Source organism: Scatophagus argus, chromosome 8, assembly GCF_020382885.2.
Source record: "Scatophagus argus isolate fScaArg1 chromosome 8, fScaArg1.pri, whole genome shotgun sequence".
Classification (NCBI taxonomy): Eukaryota; Metazoa; Chordata; class Actinopteri; family Scatophagidae; genus Scatophagus; species Scatophagus argus.
In genome coordinates, this window is record NC_058500.1 from 1475575 (window position 1) to 1493907 (window position 18333).

At 48.1% G+C, this 18333-nt stretch overlaps 2 long non-coding RNA genes across 2 annotated transcripts; one reads left to right on the forward strand and one right to left on the reverse strand.

Annotated features, from left to right (window-relative positions):
- The first annotated feature begins 14 nt into the window (after positions 1-14).
- On the forward strand, positions 15-3584 carry LOC124063115. Its single transcript, XR_006844059.1, has 3 exons — positions 15-2667; positions 2877-2879; positions 3053-3584. It is a non-coding gene; the product is annotated as an uncharacterized LOC124063115 (long non-coding RNA).
- A 4787-nt stretch (positions 3585-8371) lies between these two features.
- On the reverse strand, positions 8372-9067 carry LOC124063112. Its single transcript, XR_006844055.1, has 3 exons — positions 9025-9067; positions 8858-8876; positions 8372-8584 (listed from the first exon to the last, which is right to left on the reverse strand). It is a non-coding gene; the product is annotated as an uncharacterized LOC124063112 (long non-coding RNA).
- Positions 9068-18333: the final 9266 nt, after the last annotated feature.

Here is an 18333-nt window from a genome sequence, read left to right on the forward strand (position 1 = left end):
GAATTGTGGCCATAATTTACAAGTTGCTGCCGTGTTGGACAACTTAGTGGAGAACAGAGACGTAGGCCTGGCCCTCGCTCTCTGCAGGAGTGGCTGTTTGACTTCAACACACCCTGGATGTCTTTTCATCATCTGGCTTCACAGGCCCAACAAGCACAGTCGCATGAAGGAGGTTAGCAGCTCCATAAGTCAACTCGATGTAGCCGTGAGCGTGTTCACATGACTGAGGAGGTGTTCCAGCTGCAAACATGGGCAGGTCTGCTGGCAGCAGGGCGGCATATTTTACACTCCAAGAGCAAACTGGAAGATGAGACAAACATGAAGAAGTTCAACACAAAATCCACACTAAAAGCAGCTCAGTTCAAGCTGCCAAATGCAGGAAGGACAGCCGGCAAAGCAGTCGCAGACCGTGTGAAAGTGTGAGCTGCAGGCTCGTAACATCACTGCCCCACCACGAGGGCACGAGCAGAGCCGACTGTCATTACATTTGTGTATTTCGTGACATGAATGTGCTGCTTTGATGTATTCTTGTGACCACTCTGTGATCACACACGTGGTAACAAGTACTGCGATACTCCTGTCATGTGTAAACAGCTGAACTGGGATCAGAACAGGATGAAAGAAAAGGCATCAGACTGGAGACTTCATTCAGGCCTGCCTAACACTGTATTCTCACCTTAGAACATTCAGTCAAATCTCACATTTGGACTCGAGCGTCTCTCAAAGGCTGCAGCACTTGTTTCCCTCATGAACTTATCAACATCAGTAAACAGGATGGGTCTCTTTGCAGCGATGTGTAACTACAATACACTGGTTACCAGCTAAAATGATGGACAAACGTGTACTGAAACATGTGCATAAAGAGTTAAAGATGCTGAGTGTTGCAGAGGAGAGCTGAAGGAATGTCCTGAGTTGAGATGAGAGGATCAGCACATTCGGGAAGATGGTGATGACAGCAGCATCAGTACAGGAGACACGTGAGGGAGATCATACATGACTAAACTGCTGGAGCATCTACAATCAAACATGTAAACATGTATGACTCACAGTGTGCATTAACCTGAGCCCATTAACCTGTTTAGGAAGCATAACAACAAGGCTAACGTTAGCTACACAGATGAGCGCGTGGAGCCTTGTCGTCCCGGACAATACTGTGGCTCTCAAGCTATAAGCTGCATGTTGACATGAAGACAGAGTGTAGAAGAGCTTAAGTTGGGCCAACTGGACTTCAGTTTAAAAGTGAAGACGTGTCTCATTCAAAAGACTTCTTCAGTTCTGATGAAGTGGTCGGGAGTCCCAGGTATTAAAGCTCGATGGTAGACCCGCCCAGCCAGCATGTAACTGCAAGGAGGTTGAATGGGTCGTTGTCGCACTCAGCCATCATGAGACTCGTTCCAGTCTCGTGTGTCCACTTGTGAGTGACCGGCCCGCACCCCCATAGCCATGGTGTGGCTCGTCAAATGGGTCGTCAACCCACCCTTTCATCGCTTCTAAGGGTCACGTGGTTCCCGGGGAGAATGAGGTGTAAGACTCCTGGGGACGGATCTCAAGGCTGCACTGTAGGTGCTCGATAGGTGGTGGTGCAGACCACCACCCCTGCTGAGGGAAGGTTGTTCACGGTGTCCATAGGTGGCTTCCTTCACCCCTGTCTCAAACCTTCTGTCTTCCCTGTCCAAGATGTGATGTGTTGTTGTCCTGAAATGATTGTCCCTTCTCCTTAAGACGTAGATGGACTGCAGAATCCTGGCCAGTTGGGTTGGCCCTCCTGTGTGGTTACAGACAAGTCGGTCTTTGTGAGTCTTTGGTGAGCTACGACTTCTGGAGCTGAAGGTTCACTTGACGTCAGCTTTCTGCATGGTTCAACTCCAATAAGTCATGCAGGTGAAGGTAAGACAACGGTGCGAGACACACATGAAGTGCGCTGAAGGGAGCCTTTTGACCAACTTTAAGGAAAACTTCAGCACATTCAGGGTCTGTTTTCATGTCTGTTGATGTCTTTGTCCGTCCACAGATTGGACCGAAAGTTCAGTACTGAAAAACATGTGAAATGTTCCCAGGGTGGATCCAGTGAACACAGCCTGGGAGAAGAAAGTGGCAGACATCTCCTCCTTTAAACAACCTCTCGTGAGTGTTTACTCAAGATGATTCTGTTTGACTTCAACCTTCCCAGCTGCCAACGGGTAGAGGACGATCCTGAGGTAAGTACTGATAGAAGCAAACACTCAGTCCAGCAGCAACATGGTCCTTACAAGCCCAACTGCAAAGTCTGACGGGACGCTGTGTTACACATCATTCATTTGCTGTGTACGACGTCTCGTTGCAGTCCTTGACTGTAATCTCATAGAACAGAACAGAATAGTGTTTACTGTCACTGTACATGGTACAACGAAATTGACCATTCAAACCATACACCACAAAAAAAAATCATTTCAACAACAAATAGCAAAAACAACAGCGGAAAACAAAAGCAGAAACATCACAGGACATCTCTGGCAACAAGAGGAAATATATACCGAAAACTGTAAACAAATAGTGCAATATGAAATGGCATGTACATACATGTGAACAGTAGTGCATTACGAAATGAAAATATATATACATAATGAATATTCTGGATAAATTAAAGCTATAGACATAGTAAGGCTCTGTAAACATTGTGACTGTAAGGTGCTGAAAGGAGGCAGGAGGGAGGAGGTTTGTGATGCAGGACTGTTGGGTGGGGGTGGGGGGTGTTATGGGAGTCCGTATGTGTGTGTCCATGGGTGTTTGCAGTTGGATGGCCCAGGAGAAGAAGCTGTTTTTCAGCCTGCTGGTGTGGGACTTGACTGATCTGAGACGCCTCCCAGAGGGTAACAGGTCAAACAGGGGGTGGGCAGGGCGTCAGGGGTCTCCCATGATGGTCTTGGTTTTTCTGGGGCAGCAGGATGTGGAGATGTGTTCCAGGGTGGGCAGAGGGCAGCCGATGACCTTTTGGGTAGTGTTTATGACCCTCTGCACCGCCTTCCTGTCCTCAGCGTGAGGACGCGCAGGAAGTGTAGCTGCTGCTGCTGAGCCTTCTTGACCAGGGCCCTGATGTTGTAGGTCCAGGAGTGGGAAATAAGGGTGCCCAGAAACCCGAAGGTGGTGACAGGTTTCACCCGTTCTCCATTTATGAGGAGATGGGTGTTAACACATGAAACGTGTCCTCACGTGTTGGTCCACTGCTGTCTTTTCTACAGAGGACACATCAGGTGCTGCTTCACCGCCACCCGGTACATTACGGCAGGCCTGGTGGGGTGGAGATCTAAGACACCCACATGTCTTTCTCTCGTCTGTCTGTCTCTCCTCTCTTCTCCTGGTCCGCTCCTGACAGTCCAATGTAAATGTGGACAGCGCCCTCTGCTGGAACTGAGCTAAATGGCAACATAGACTGACATGAAGGTGCCTTTTCACCATTTTTATGGGATTGTTGCATTTTTCTATGAGCCCGGATTAAGATGTTAATGCAACGGCTGAAACTGAACCTCGACTGCTACCAAAGGTGGTTACAACAAGAACAATAATAATAATTTGGGATCATCAAAGTGCAAATAAGACTTCTAACAAGAATTTCACACTCGGTGAAATACACTGTCACTAATCTTTAAATCTCATGCCAACAAAACAGCAACCATTGATGGTAAATTCAATTTGTTTTCAGATGAGTGCGTTCTCTTATTATGTTTCCGCATTCTGTTTCATACGGCGTCCCAACTTTTTTGGAAGTGGGGTTGTACAAACCCTGCATCCCATTCGTCCTCGTAGGTGGGTTTCCGACTTGTTTCTGAAGCTGGAAGTGGCAAACCGAACGCCACCCGAAGCTTTTGCATGTTTTTAGAACTTTTGTCATTTTTAGATTAGATTAGATTCAACGTTCCTGTCATTACACATGTAATAAGCAGCAAGTGCAGAGATATAATAAGTGCAGAGATATAATATCTACGTTATATGTATTTACAGTGTAAGGTTACTGCTATGGATATTTCAGTAAATACGGTCAAATTTACTGATGTTTTTCAGCACCTCACCCACTTCAAGTCAAGCAGCGCCACAATGGCTGAGGGCGATGCTGCGCTAGGTGGAAGGACCCGAGGCAGCCGCAGCTCGACCACTGATCTCCAACAGCTCCAGCCTCACGGTGCAGGAACATGAGGCGAGGGCCACACTGAGGGCGGTGACCCCCAGGAAGGCTGCCGGACCAGATGGAGTGACCGGGAGGGTCCTCAGAGAGTGCGCGGACCAGCCGGCCGAGGTCTTGACCAGGATCTTTAACGAGTCACTGTCCCAGTCCTTCATCCCACTCTGCCTGAAGTCGGCCACAATCGTCCCACTGCCAAAAAAGACCACCGTCAGCAGTCTAAATGACTACAGACCAGTTGCTCTGACACCTGTGCCCATGAAGTGTTTTGAGAAACTGGTCCGACGCCACATCATGTCCTGCCTCCCACCCACACTCGACCCACTTCGATTCGCATGCAGGTCTAACAGATGGACAGAGGACGCCATCCGCACAGCGCTCCACACCGCCATCTCCCATCTGGAACTGCGGAGGCGCTATGCCAGGCTGTTCTTTGTCGACTTTAGCTCTGCCTTTAATACTATACTCCACAATACTACTATACAGGCTGACAGAAAAGCTGCTGGAGGTCGGACTCCCAGCCACCACCTGCTGCTGGATCAGAGACTTCCTCTCTGACCGTGTACAGAGAGTCAGAGTCGGGCCTGATCTCTCCACAGCCCTCAGCCTCAACATCGGCTGTCCACAGGGTTGTGTACTGAGTCCTCTGCTCTACACTCTGTACACCTGTGACCGTATCACCACCCACACAGACAACGTCATCGTTAAATTTGCAGACAACACCACCTTAGTGGGTCTCGTCTCTGAAGGCGACGAGACGGCTTGCAGGGAGGGGGTCCAGAGGTTGGTGGAGTGGTGTGCAGATAACAACCTGGTCCTCAACACCTCCAAAACAAAGGAGGTGATTGTGGACTTCAGGAGGAGGAAGACTGATCCGCAGCCCATCTGCATAAATGTTGAGTGTGTGGAGAGGGTGCCCAGCTTCAAGTTCCTGGGTGTGCACATGGACGCAGACCTCAAGTGGAGCTCTAACACCTCGGCGGTCGTGAAGAGGGCCCGACAGCGGTCCACTTTCTGAGGATCCTCAGGAATCAGAATCAGAATCAGAATTCCTTTATTTATCCCTGGAGGGAAATTCTTGTTCTTACAGACATTGCACATGCAGTATTCCCGACCAAGAAAGGAGAAAAGTGCAGAGTATAAAAAAATAGGATAAACAATAAAGATAAAATCTAAATCTAAAATCTCAAGTACAGGTATTTACAAAAACTGTATTCAAATTTGTTAAGAAAATTTAAAATACAGGTATGTACATGTGTAAAAAAAAAAGCCAATATGTACATTGTATATATAAGTGAGTGTGTCCGTCACAGTGCTGAGTTTAGCAGTTTGATGGCGACAGGCAGGAATGATTTCCTGTGTCGCTCTGTGGTGCATCGTGGCAGTATGAGTCTGTTGCTGAACGAGCTCCTGTAGCCGATCAGCACATTGTGGAGAGGGTGAGAGGGAAAGTCCAGTATAGTCCTTATTTTGGACAACATCCTCCTCTCAGACACCACTGTCAGAGAGTCCAGTTCCTCTCCCACAACATGGTGGCCTTCTTAATGATTCTGTTGAGTCTGTTAGTGTCCCTCACCCTGAGGCAGCTGCCCCAGCAGGCAGCAGCATATGTGATGGCACTGGACACCACCGACTCATAGAACATCCTCAGCATCGTCCTGCAGATGTTGAAGGACCTCAGCCGCCTCAGAAAGTAGAGGCGGCTCTGGCCCTTTCTGTAGACCATGTCCACGTTCTTGCACCAGTCCAGTTTGTGGTCTAAGTACACCCCCAGGTATTTGTACTCCTCCACCACCTCCACAGTGTCCCCTTTGATGTTGATAGGGGTCACTGGAGCCTTAGTCCTCCTCGGGTCCACCACCAGTTCCTTGGTCTTTGTCACATTGAGCTGTAGGTGGTTTTTCCCGCTCCATGTGACAAAGTTGTCCACTACCGTCCTGCACTCTCTCTCATCCCCCCCCCGTAATACACCCAACCACTGCGGAGTCATCAGAAAATTTCTGAAGATGGCAGGACTCTGTGCAGTGCGTAAAGTCTGTGGTGTAGATCGTGAAGAGGAAGGGAGAGAGGACAGTCCCCTGTGGAGCCCCGGTGTTGCTGATCACTTCATCTGACAGGCAGCACTTCAGGCGTACGTACTGCGGTCTGCCCGTCAGATAGTCTGCGATCCAGGACACCAGTGGGGCGTCCACCAGCATCGCTGTCAGCTTCTCAGCCAGCAGAGCCGGCCTGATGGTGTCAAACGCACTCGAGAAATCGAAGAACGTGATTCTCACAGTGCTTGCCGGCTTGTCCAGGTGAGTGTAGACTCTGTTCAGCAGGTAGATGATGGCATCGTCCACTCCAAGGCGGGGCTGGTAGGCGAACTGAAGGGGGTCCTGAAGTGGTTGGACCATGGGCCTGAGCTGTTCCAGGACGAGTCTTTCCAGGGTCTTCATGATGTGTGACGTCAGGGCCACAGGTCTGTAGTCCTTGGGGTCGCTGGGACGCGGCGTCTTCGGGACAGGAACGAGGCATGACGTCTTCCACACCACGGGGACCCTCTGGAGACTCAGACTCAGGTTGAAGACATGATGGAGTACTCCGCTTAGCTGGGGGGCACAGGCTTTCAGGACCCTGGGGCTCACACCATCTGGGCCTGCAGCTCACTCCGTGAGCCCATCAATGTCCTGGCCGTGGGGCCTGCCAGTCTGTCACCTCAAAACAGCCCTGGAGTGTCTCATTGGCCTCGTCTGTCCATCTCCTCACAGTCCTTGAAGTTGCGGGCAGACGCTTAACGAGAGGCACATAGCAGGGGGAGAGGTGGATCAGGTTGTGATCTGACCTGCCTAGTGGGGGGAGGGGGGAAGAGCTGTAACAATCCCTTGCATTAGCATACAGCAGATCTATTGTTCTTCCCTCTCTGGTAGGACAGTTCACAAACTGAGTGAAAGTGGGGAGTGTTTTGTCCAGGTTAGTATGGTTGAAATCGCCCGAGATTGAATGAATGCACTCGGGTGCCGAGTCTGTATCCGGGCTATGCGCTCCCACCAACAACGGCTGAATGACGTTACAAACGAGCCGTCTCGTCTTGGCAAATGGAGCGCAACCGACTCTGTTTTTAACGGCTGTGACGTCACGCCAAGTCCGGAGTTACAAAGGAAACGACGGCCTAATTCCAATGAGATTATTTTTTAAGACATCCTGCTGACAAACACAACAGATCTACTAGTCACTTTGCTTATGTAAAGTTTGGGAGTTACGCCAAAAGGACACACCAAAACGTAGGAAATCGCTCCTTTTCAGGAAAAAATCATCAAAAATGCCAAACACTGCCATCGTCGTCTCACAGATCCAATCTGTACACACATCTGAAACTACAAAAACTATCAAACTGTTGATTCCTGTGTTCTTTCCGTCCACAACCCATCAGGTGGGTGTTTTGTACATTTATGGAAGCGACTGCTGATTTTGAAACTTGTTGCTCACCGTTAGTGTGTGTTGTCGGTCTTGTTCATAACAGACGTTTGGAAATGCTGAGTGTTTACAGAGGAGAGCTGAAGGAAGGAGTTAAGACCATCTTGAGGGAGCAGGATGTCCACAGCATCGCTACAGGGAGCGTGTGAGGGAAAGACGGATTTTAAACCAACAGCACGGGTCAAACATCACTCGGCTGCTGGAGAATCTACACAGAAACATGTACATGAACTGGACCGACTCCTCCTGACTCACAACATGCATTCACCAGGGCTGGGGAGGCAGCTTCTCAGCTGATCCACTTTGCAGTGACACCTTGAAGTCTACGACTGGACTTGGTTTTACATTGTAATCTGTGCAGCATCTACATCTACAAATGTTTATGAAGCTTTCCCGTTCTGACATTGACTCCACTTTTTTTCCTCTTATTAGCTCAGATGTTATTTCATTGTTCACCTAAAATAAATGCTGGCACTGAATTTTCCCATCTAATCATATTCTAGTGGACCTGCTGGACATGTCCTGTAGATGGTGTCCTGCAGTCAGACAGCAGTCAGTCTGTCAGGTCACTTCTCCTGTCAGTGCTGTGGTCAGGGACTCTGGGCTTTACAACAAAGCTTGATTTGGTGCTGTGATTTTCTGATGTTTTTCATACGGAACCACAATCTGGTGGTTTGCTCGACTGCAAATGTTCAGCTGTTTCAGAGATCTGTTGAGCTTCATTGGACGAGACGTCATATTAAGAGGCCAGACAGATTGTTGGGGAGTTTGCATCTGTTTATTGATTGTGCTGAAATTTCATCAGAACTGTCAATAGATTTGCCAGCAGTGATGTCATACTGCTGGAAGTGACATCATCAGTGGGGATCCTGATGGCACGTGTGTCAGCACCTGGTGGGGATCTTCACAGGTGCCTGGCACAGAAAGAGGAGGCCTTCCCATCACAGTCGCTATGGCTGCCATCATCTCTCCCTGTGGACAGAAACAATAACGGCACGTCAGAGGTCTCCGCTACCCAGTTTTCACGCTCACATCGTTTGTCTTTCCTCACTTCAGTAAGTCCCACTTTATTTCTAAAGCCTTCTGCAAAACTGTTGTTAGAAAATGCTTCACAGCTGCAACAAAGATATGAAATAAGCAACAAGAATCCAATGTAGAAGTCAAATGATTTCTGCAGGCTGATCAATAAGTTGAAGTGCAGTCACAAAGAAGCAGGACGGAGCAACAATTCAGAGGAGAACCAACCTGTAGATGTGTCGGATGCCTGTGAAGATAAAGAAAAGATCTTTACTGAACCCCACTCAGCTTGGATCTGCCTTTATTTGGAACTTTACGCTTGAATTAAAAAAGGGTTTTTGTTCAGCACCAAAGATCTGTTTTAACATGAATCATTTAGTGTGCAGATTACTTACATGTGCTCCCATCAGTATTCCCCAGTGCAGAGGGGGATTATAAAATAGATCTGTGTAAAGACACACAGAGTTTCAAAATTGGTTTAAGTTTACAATCAAAAGTAAAGGAGTTTTTAAAATGAATAATTCATTGTGCACATTACTTACACCTGGTTCAAGCGACATTCCACAGGCCGTAGCCGTGAAGAGAGGAATCCCCATACTAAGACCCATCTGTGCAAAGACTCAGTGTTTAAATGCGGACTTAAATGACAACATTAACACAACAGTTTCTAAACTGCTCTTTTGGTGATGTACAAGGATAGAATGAAAACATGTTTTGCACAAACAAGGCCTTGAAAAGAATTACACATGAAAAGAGGATTTTCTCTTGACGTGAACGCCAAATGTAATAAAGATCAGAAATGTTTTCTGTAGAATCTAAACAGCTGATGCCATGATGAAAGGTAAGAATGAGAGACGTACCTTGTTGTGACGATCAGGTGAGTTTGCACTTGCAGCAGTAGCAGGTAGCAGAGTGTCTTTGAGAGGGAAATCCAGTGCTTATATACCTTATCTTCACCTCCCTTTGCTTTGATCACAGGGACGGGCTTCATTATTATATTGAACAGAAATTAATTTATTAGCACCGACGTGTTTTCATCAAACAGTGTTTTTAAACTCTGTGGACTCTGTGGGTGGATCTTACCCTGTGGGCTGTTTTCAGCAGCTTGTGGTTAAACGTCTCAGTCTCAGTGTCAAACGATGACTTTGAGGACACGAAGCTCCCATCAGTGAGCCGCAGACGTTTCGGCCGTCAAACACCAACGACAGAATGAGACTCGACAATCAAATGTCTTTCTTTTGACTGGTGGACTTGCAACCAGCAGTCAACAAATCCAGTATAGAATGTCTTTAAGGAGTCAGTACGTCCACATGTTAAATAATAAATAATAAACTACACCAGCTTCTGTGTGAAGAACACTTTGCCATCCCGGAGGGTACGCTGTTTCTCCAACAGCAAGCCCTGGGTGACCCCTGAGCTGAAAGCCCTGCTGAACCAGAAGAAGAGGGCTTTCATTTGTGGGGACAGAGTGGAGCAGAAGAGAGTTCAGTGTGAACTCAAGTACTCGATCAGGCGGGCCAAGAACCGCTACAAGCAGAAGCTGGAGGAGCGGCTGGAGCAGAACAACATAAGAGTTGCGTGGAGGGGCCTAAAGACAGTGTCGCGCCTGAACGTGTTCAATGAACGATCTCATGAACTCGCTCATATTTTGGGCGAACGTGAGCTGAACGTGCTGTATTTCCACTTGATTTGTTGTCAAATCAATCAATGTTTGATCTTGTAATCGCGTAGCAACACTGATGGCCCTGCCTCACTTTCCCCTCTTCTAAAGGCTGCTTCACCAAACTCCCTTCAGAAATCAAACAGTTTTATCCTCCCTTCCTGCAGTCCTGCAGCTGCTATAGAGGAGCAAGACCTGCTGCTTCTCATGTGTTATATTATTACATGTGGTATGTAAGTCATCAGATCGTCTGGTCTTCATCTGTACCGTCTGACCTAATTATCATTTTTCACGTCCACAGCTTTGTTTAAATCCACTGAGGGAACAGTAGCTTCAGTTCCATCCAAAGATAAGCACAGCAAACAGTATGGTGAACAGGTTTTGTAGTGATATGCTGCCTCCAATACTTTTGGAGCTGCCTTTGAATTGTGGCCATAATTTACAAGTTGCTGCCGTGTTGGACAACTTAGTGGAGAACAGAGACGTAGGCCTGGCCCTCGCTCTCTGCAGGAGTGGCTGTTTGACTTCAACACACCCTGGATGTCTTTTCATCATCTGGCTTCACAGGCCCAACAAGCACAGTCGCATGAAGGAGGTTAGCAGCTCCATAAGTCAACTCGATGTAGCCGTGAGCGTGTTCACATGACTGAGGAGGTGTTCCAGCTGCAAACATGGGCAGGTCTGCTGGCAGCAGGGCGGCATATTTTACACTCCAAGAGCAAACTGGAAGATGAGACAAACATGAAGAAGTTCAACACAAAATCCACACTAAAAGCAGCTCAGTTCAAGCTGCCAAATGCAGGAAGGACAGCCGGCAAAGCAGTCGCAGACCGTGTGAAAGTGTGAGCTGCAGGCTCGTAACATCACTGCCCCACCACGAGGGCACGAGCAGAGCCGACTGTCATTACATTTGTGTATTTCGTGACATGAATGTGCTGCTTTGATGTATTCTTGTGACCACTCTGTGATCACACACGTGGTAACAAGTACTGCGATACTCCTGTCATGTGTAAACAGCTGAACTGGGATCAGAACAGGATGAAAGAAAAGGCATCAGACTGGAGACTTCATTCAGGCCTGCCTAACACTGTATTCTCACCTTAGAACATTCAGTCAAATCTCACATTTGGACTCGAGCGTCTCTCAAAGGCTGCAGCACTTGTTTCCCTCATGAACTTATCAACATCAGTAAACAGGATGGGTCTCTTTGCAGCGATGTGTAACTACAATACACTGGTTACCAGCTAAAATGATGGACAAACGTGTACTGAAACATGTGCATAAAGAGTTAAAGATGCTGAGTGTTGCAGAGGAGAGCTGAAGGAATGTCCTGAGTTGAGATGAGAGGATCAGCACATTCGGGAAGATGGTGATGACAGCAGCATCAGTACAGGAGACACGTGAGGGAGATCATACATGACTAAACTGCTGGAGCATCTACAATCAAACATGTAAACATGTATGACTCACAGTGTGCATTAACCTGAGCCCATTAACCTGTTTAGGAAGCATAACAACAAGGCTAACGTTAGCTACACAGATGAGCGCGTGGAGCCTTGTCGTCCCGGACAATACTGTGGCTCTCAAGCTATAAGCTGCATGTTGACATGAAGACAGAGTGTAGAAGAGCTTAAGTTGGGCCAACTGGACTTCAGTTTAAAAGTGAAGACGTGTCTCATTCAAAAGACTTCTTCAGTTCTGATGAAGTGGTCGGGAGTCCCAGGTATTAAAGCTCGATGGTAGACCCGCCCAGCCAGCATGTAACTGCAAGGAGGTTGAATGGGTCGTTGTCGCACTCAGCCATCATGAGACTCGTTCCAGTCTCGTGTGTCCACTTGTGAGTGACCGGCCCGCACCCCCATAGCCATGGTGTGGCTCGTCAAATGGGTCGTCAACCCACCCTTTCATCGCTTCTAAGGGTCACGTGGTTCCCGGGGAGAATGAGGTGTAAGACTCCTGGGGACGGATCTCAAGGCTGCACTGTAGGTGCTCGATAGGTGGTGGTGCAGACCACCACCCCTGCTGAGGGAAGGTTGTTCACGGTGTCCATAGGTGGCTTCCTTCACCCCTGTCTCAAACCTTCTGTCTTCCCTGTCCAAGATGTGATGTGTTGTTGTCCTGAAATGATTGTCCCTTCTCCTTAAGACGTAGATGGACTGCAGAATCCTGGCCAGTTGGGTTGGCCCTCCTGTGTGGTTACAGACAAGTCGGTCTTTGTGAGTCTTTGGTGAGCTACGACTTCTGGAGCTGAAGGTTCACTTGACGTCAGCTTTCTGCATGGTTCAACTCCAATAAGTCATGCAGGTGAAGGTAAGACAACGGTGCGAGACACACATGAAGTGCGCTGAAGGGAGCCTTTTGACCAACTTTAAGGAAAACTTCAGCACATTCAGGGTCTGTTTTCATGTCTGTTGATGTCTTTGTCCGTCCACAGATTGGACCGAAAGTTCAGTACTGAAAAACATGTGAAATGTTCCCAGGGTGGATCCAGTGAACACAGCCTGGGAGAAGAAAGTGGCAGACATCTCCTCCTTTAAACAACCTCTCGTGAGTGTTTACTCAAGATGATTCTGTTTGACTTCAACCTTCCCAGCTGCCAACGGGTAGAGGACGATCCTGAGGTAAGTACTGATAGAAGCAAACACTCAGTCCAGCAGCAACATCGTCCTCACAAGCCCAACTGCAAAGTCTGACGGGACGCTGTGTTACACATCATTCATTTGCTGTGTACGACGTCTCGTTGCAGTCCTTGACTGTAATCTCATAGAACAGAACAGAATAGTGTTTACTGTCACTGTACATGGTACAACGAAATTGACCATTCAAACCATACACCACAAAAAAAAATCATTTCAACAACAAATAGCAAAAACAACAGCGGAAAACAAAAGCAGAAACATCACAGGACATCTCTGGCAACAAGAGGAAATATATACCGAAAACTGTAAACAAATAGTGCAATATGAAATGGCATGTACATACATGTGAACAGTAGTGCATTACGAAATGAAAATATATATACATAATGAATATTCTGGATAAATTAAAGCTATAGACATAGTAAGGCTCTGTAAACATTGTGACTGTAAGGTGCTGAAAGGAGGCAGGAGGGAGGAGGTTTGTGATGCAGGACTGTTGGGTGGGGGTGGGGGGTGTTATGGGAGTCCGTATGTGTGTGTCCATGGGTGTTTGCAGTTGGATGGCCCAGGAGAAGAAGCTGTTTTTCAGCCTGCTGGTGTGGGACTTGACTGATCTGAGACGCCTCCCAGAGGGTAACAGGTCAAACAGGGGGTGGGCAGGGCGTCAGGGCTCTCCCATGATGGCCTTGGTTTTTCTGAGTCAGCAGGATGTGGAGATGTGTTCCAGGGTGGGCAGAGGGCAGCCGATGACCTTTTGGGTAGTGTTTATGACCCTCTGCACCGCCTTCCTGTCCTCAGCGTGAGGACGCGCAGGAAGTGTAGCTGCTGCTGCTGAGCCTTCTTGACCAGGGCCCTGATGTTGTAGGTCCAGGAGTGGGAAATAAGGGTGCCCAGAAACCCGAAGGTGGTGACAGGTTTCACCCGTTCTCCATTTATGAGGAGATGGGTGTTAACACATGAAACGTGTCCTCACGTGTTGGTCCACTGCTGTCTTTTCTACAGAGGACACATCAGGTGCTGCTTCACCGCCACCCGGTACATTACGGCAGGCCTGGTGGGGTGGAGATCTAAGACACCCACATGTCTTTCTCTCGTCTGTCTGTCTCTCCTCTCTTCTCCTGGTCCGCTCCTGACAGTCCAATGTAAATGTGGACAGCGCCCTCTGCTGGAACTGAGCTAAATGGCAACATAGACTGACATGAAGGTGCCTTTTCACCATTTTTATGGGATTGTTGCATTTTTCTATGAGCCCGGATTAAGATGTTAATGCAACGGCTGAAACTGAACCTCGACTGCTACCAAAGGTGGTTACAACAACAACAACAATGATAATAATTTGGGATCATCAAAGTGCAAATAAGACTTCTAACAAGAATTTCACACTCGGTGAAATACACTGTCAATAATCTTTAAATCTCATGCCAACAAAACAGCAACCATTGATGGTAAATTCAATTTGTTTTCAGATGAGTGCGTTCTCTTATTATGTTTCCGCATTCTGTTTCATACGGCGTCCCAACTTTTTTGGAAGTGGGGTTGTACAAACCCTGCATCCCATTCGTCCTCGTAGGTGGGTTTCCGACTTGTTTCTGAAGCTGGAAGTGGCAAACCGAACGCCACCCGAAGCTTTTGCATGTTTTTAGAACTTTTGTCATTTTTAGATTAGATTAGATTCAACGTTCCTGTCATTACACATGTAATAAGCAGCAAGTGCAGAGATATAATAAGTGCAGAGATATAATATCTACGTTATATGTATTTACAGTGTAAGGTTACTGCTATGGATATTTCAGTAAATACGGTCAAATTTACTGATGTTTTTCAGCACCTCACCCACTTCAAGTCAAGCAGCGCCACAATGGCTGAGGGCGATGCTGCGCTAGGTGGAAGGACCCGAGGCAGCCGCAGCTCGACCACTGATCTCCAACAGCTCCAGCCTCACGGTGCAGGAACATGAGGTGAGGGCCACACTGAGGGCGGTGACCCCCAGGAAGGCTGCCGGACCAGATGGAGTGACCGGGAGGGTCCTCAGAGAGTGCGCGGACCAGCAGGCCGAGGTCTTGACCAGGATCTTTAACGAGTCACTGTCCCAGTCCTTCATCCCACTCTGCCTGAAGTCGGCCACAATCGTCCCACTGCCAAAAAAGACCACCGTCAGCAGTCTAAATGACTACAGACCAGTTGCTCTGACACCTGTGCCCATGAAGTGTTTTGAGAAACTGGTCCGACGCCACATCATGTCCTGCCTCCCACCCACACTCGACCCACTTCAATTCGCATGCAGATCTAACAGATGGACAGAGGACGCCATCCGCACAGCGCTCCACACCGCCATCTCCCATCTGGAACTGCGGAGGCGCTATGCCAGGCTGTTCTTTGTCGACTTTAGTTCTGCCTTTAATACTATACTCCCGGACAGACTGACAGAAAAGCTGCTGGAGGTCGGACTCCCAGCCACCACCTGCTGCTGGATCAGAGACTTCCTCTCTGACCGCGTACAGAGAGTCAGAGGCGGGCCTGATCTCTCCACAGCCCTCAGCCTCAACATCGGCTGTCCACAGGGTTGTGTACTGAGTCCTCTGCTCTACACTCTGTACACCTGTGACCGTATCACCACCCACACAGACAACGTCATCGTTAAATTTGCAGACAACACCACCTTAGTGGGTCTCGTCTCTGAAGGCCACGAGACGGCTTGCAGGGAGGGGGTCCAGAGGTTGGTGGAGTGGTGTGCAGATAACAACCTGGTCCTCAACACCTCCAAAACAAAGGAGGTGATTGTGGACTTCAGGAGGAGGAAGACTGATCCACAGCCCATCTGCATAAACGTTGAGTGTGTGGAGAGGGTGCCCAGCTTCAAGTTCCTGGGTGTGCACATGGACGCAGACCTCAAGTGGAGCTCTAACATCTCGGCGGTCGTGAAGAGGGCCCGACAGCAGCTCCACTTTCTGAGGATCCTCAGGAAGATGAACTGGAAGAGGGAGCTACTGACCGTCTTCCACCGCCGCTCCATTGAGAGTGAGCTGACGTACTGCATCTCTTTGTGGTTCTCCAGCTGCACGGTGGCACACAAAAAGGCACTACAGAGGGTTATTAACACCGCCCAGAAGATCATCGGCCACCATCTCCCCTCCCTACAGGACCTCTACAGCACCGGCTGTGTTCTGAGAGACAGCACACACCCAGCACACCGGGTGTTTGAGCTGCTGGCAGACCTCTGGCAGACGTTTCAGGGTGCTAAAGACTCGGACTAACAGACTGAGGGACAGTTCTTACAACAGGGCCATAGTCCTGTTAAATGAAAACATCTGACACTATCGTGTGCCACTGCAGCCACAGGCAAGACAGGTGCAATAAACATGTGTGCAATAGATGTTTTTCTACATAACTGTGCAACCCTAATGTGCAATATTTTGTTTTGTCTCGCTTTTTTGAGAAGTGCATTTTTAGCCTTGCTTAGTTAGTTATTTATTATTTATTCCAGACTTTTGCACCGAGGTGAGAACTGTGCCCCAATTTCGTTGTACTAAAGTACACTGTACGACTGTGCAATGACAGTAAAGACTCTTACCTTATCTTAGTGGTATGTAGAGTGAGCTCTAAGTGGACCACAGGACAGAACAGTAAGCTACATGTGTCAGCCACAGCAGGTACTGTAGGAGCAAGTGGAAAAATGTATTACAGTCAGTCAGTGTGGAGTGACTTCGGGGAGTCAGTGGAGGACAAATGTAACAAATGTCTCACCTAACATGCTGAGGTCTGTTGGTCAGGAAGTACAGGATCCAGGAGGGAAGTGTTGATGCCAAGAGCCCAAAGTCCGTTGCTCACTTGCTAACTAAATAAACTGCGTTAATGCGCCGTAAAATAATTGTCGGCGTTCATTAACTAACGCGTTAACTTGCCCAGCCCTACTTTTATCAGATTGCTTGTGTTGAAAGTACTCGCTTTCCTCCCTCCTCTCGACAACGTTGCAGAGGATAATTTGCAGTCCGCTTTACTTTTGTCACCATCATCCACTTTGAAATACCTCCACACCGCCAGCATTGCTCCGCCTCTCAATTAGCACGTGACCGTAAAGTGGTATCGGGACACTATTACGAATGCGAGTACGAGCACAGGAACGGGGTATCGGACAGGTATCCGAAGCTGATATCGGTATCGGTGCATCCCTCGTTTTGTTCCCTCTGGTACGGCAGGAAACGTGCTGCTAAAATTTAGGCAGCAGCGTCTTCAGGCTGTTGTTTGCTGCCATTTTTGAGTCCAATTTAGTAAGCTGTATACACAACACTGTCTCATTGGTACAGTCTCGTTGGGCGTGAAATACTGCGTAATGTGCTGTTTATCGAGCGGCGCCGTCGGGACCGGTCGATGTTGCTTTGGCAACAATGGCTGAATGACGTTACAAACGAGCCGTCTCGTCTTGGCAAATAGAGCGCAACCGACTCGGTTTTTAATGGCTGTGACGTCACGCCAAGGCCGGAGTTACAAAGGAAACAACGGCCTTATTCCAATGAGATTATTTTTTAAGACATCCTGCTGACGAACACAACAGATCTACTAGTCACTTTGCTTATGTAAAGTTTGGGAGCTACGCCAAAAGGACACACCAAAACATAGGAAATCGCTCCTTTTCAGGAAAAAATCATCAAAAATGCCAAACACTGCCATCGTCGTCTCACAGATCCAATCTGTACACGCATCTGAAACTACAAAAACTCTGAATTGTACAGTATTGATTCCTGTGTTCTTTCCGTCCACAACCCATCAGGTGGGTGTTTTGTACATTTATGGAGGCGACTGCTGATTTTGAAACTTGTTGCTCACCGTTAGTGTGCGTTACATGAAGAATCCATAACTATTGTCCATCAGCAGTACAACAACACAGTGTTAGCCTAGCGTAGCGTCAAAAAACAGTTTGTGCTCCTCCGTCCAGCAACACCTGTCCCCTGAGTAAAAGTTCCTACCTGTGCTGTCAGTGAGCCAAAGCACAAAGGCGACACCTGCTGGACAATAAGACGAGGTAACATAAGATGACCTTCATCGATCCCGCAGCGGGGAAATTCACTTGTTGTGGCAGCTCACAAGAACAGAACAGAGTGCAAAAAGTGTGGAAAACAGTTTGAAAAATATAAAGAGTTTTCACGTAAACACGGCACAACATACAGCGATACGCATATCCGCATAAGGGAGGAAATGAGGACTAGACTGTTGAGCTGTGCAGTCTAACAGCAGTGGGAATGAAGGACCTGCTGTAGCTCCTTCCTACGCTGAGGGTGTAGCAGTCTGCCGCTGAAGGAGCTGCTCAGAGCCTCCACAAAATAAATGTTGAACAGAAAGCAAATGTATCCATCCATCCATCCATCCATTTTCTATACCGCTTATCCGTCAGGGTCGCGGGGGAGCTG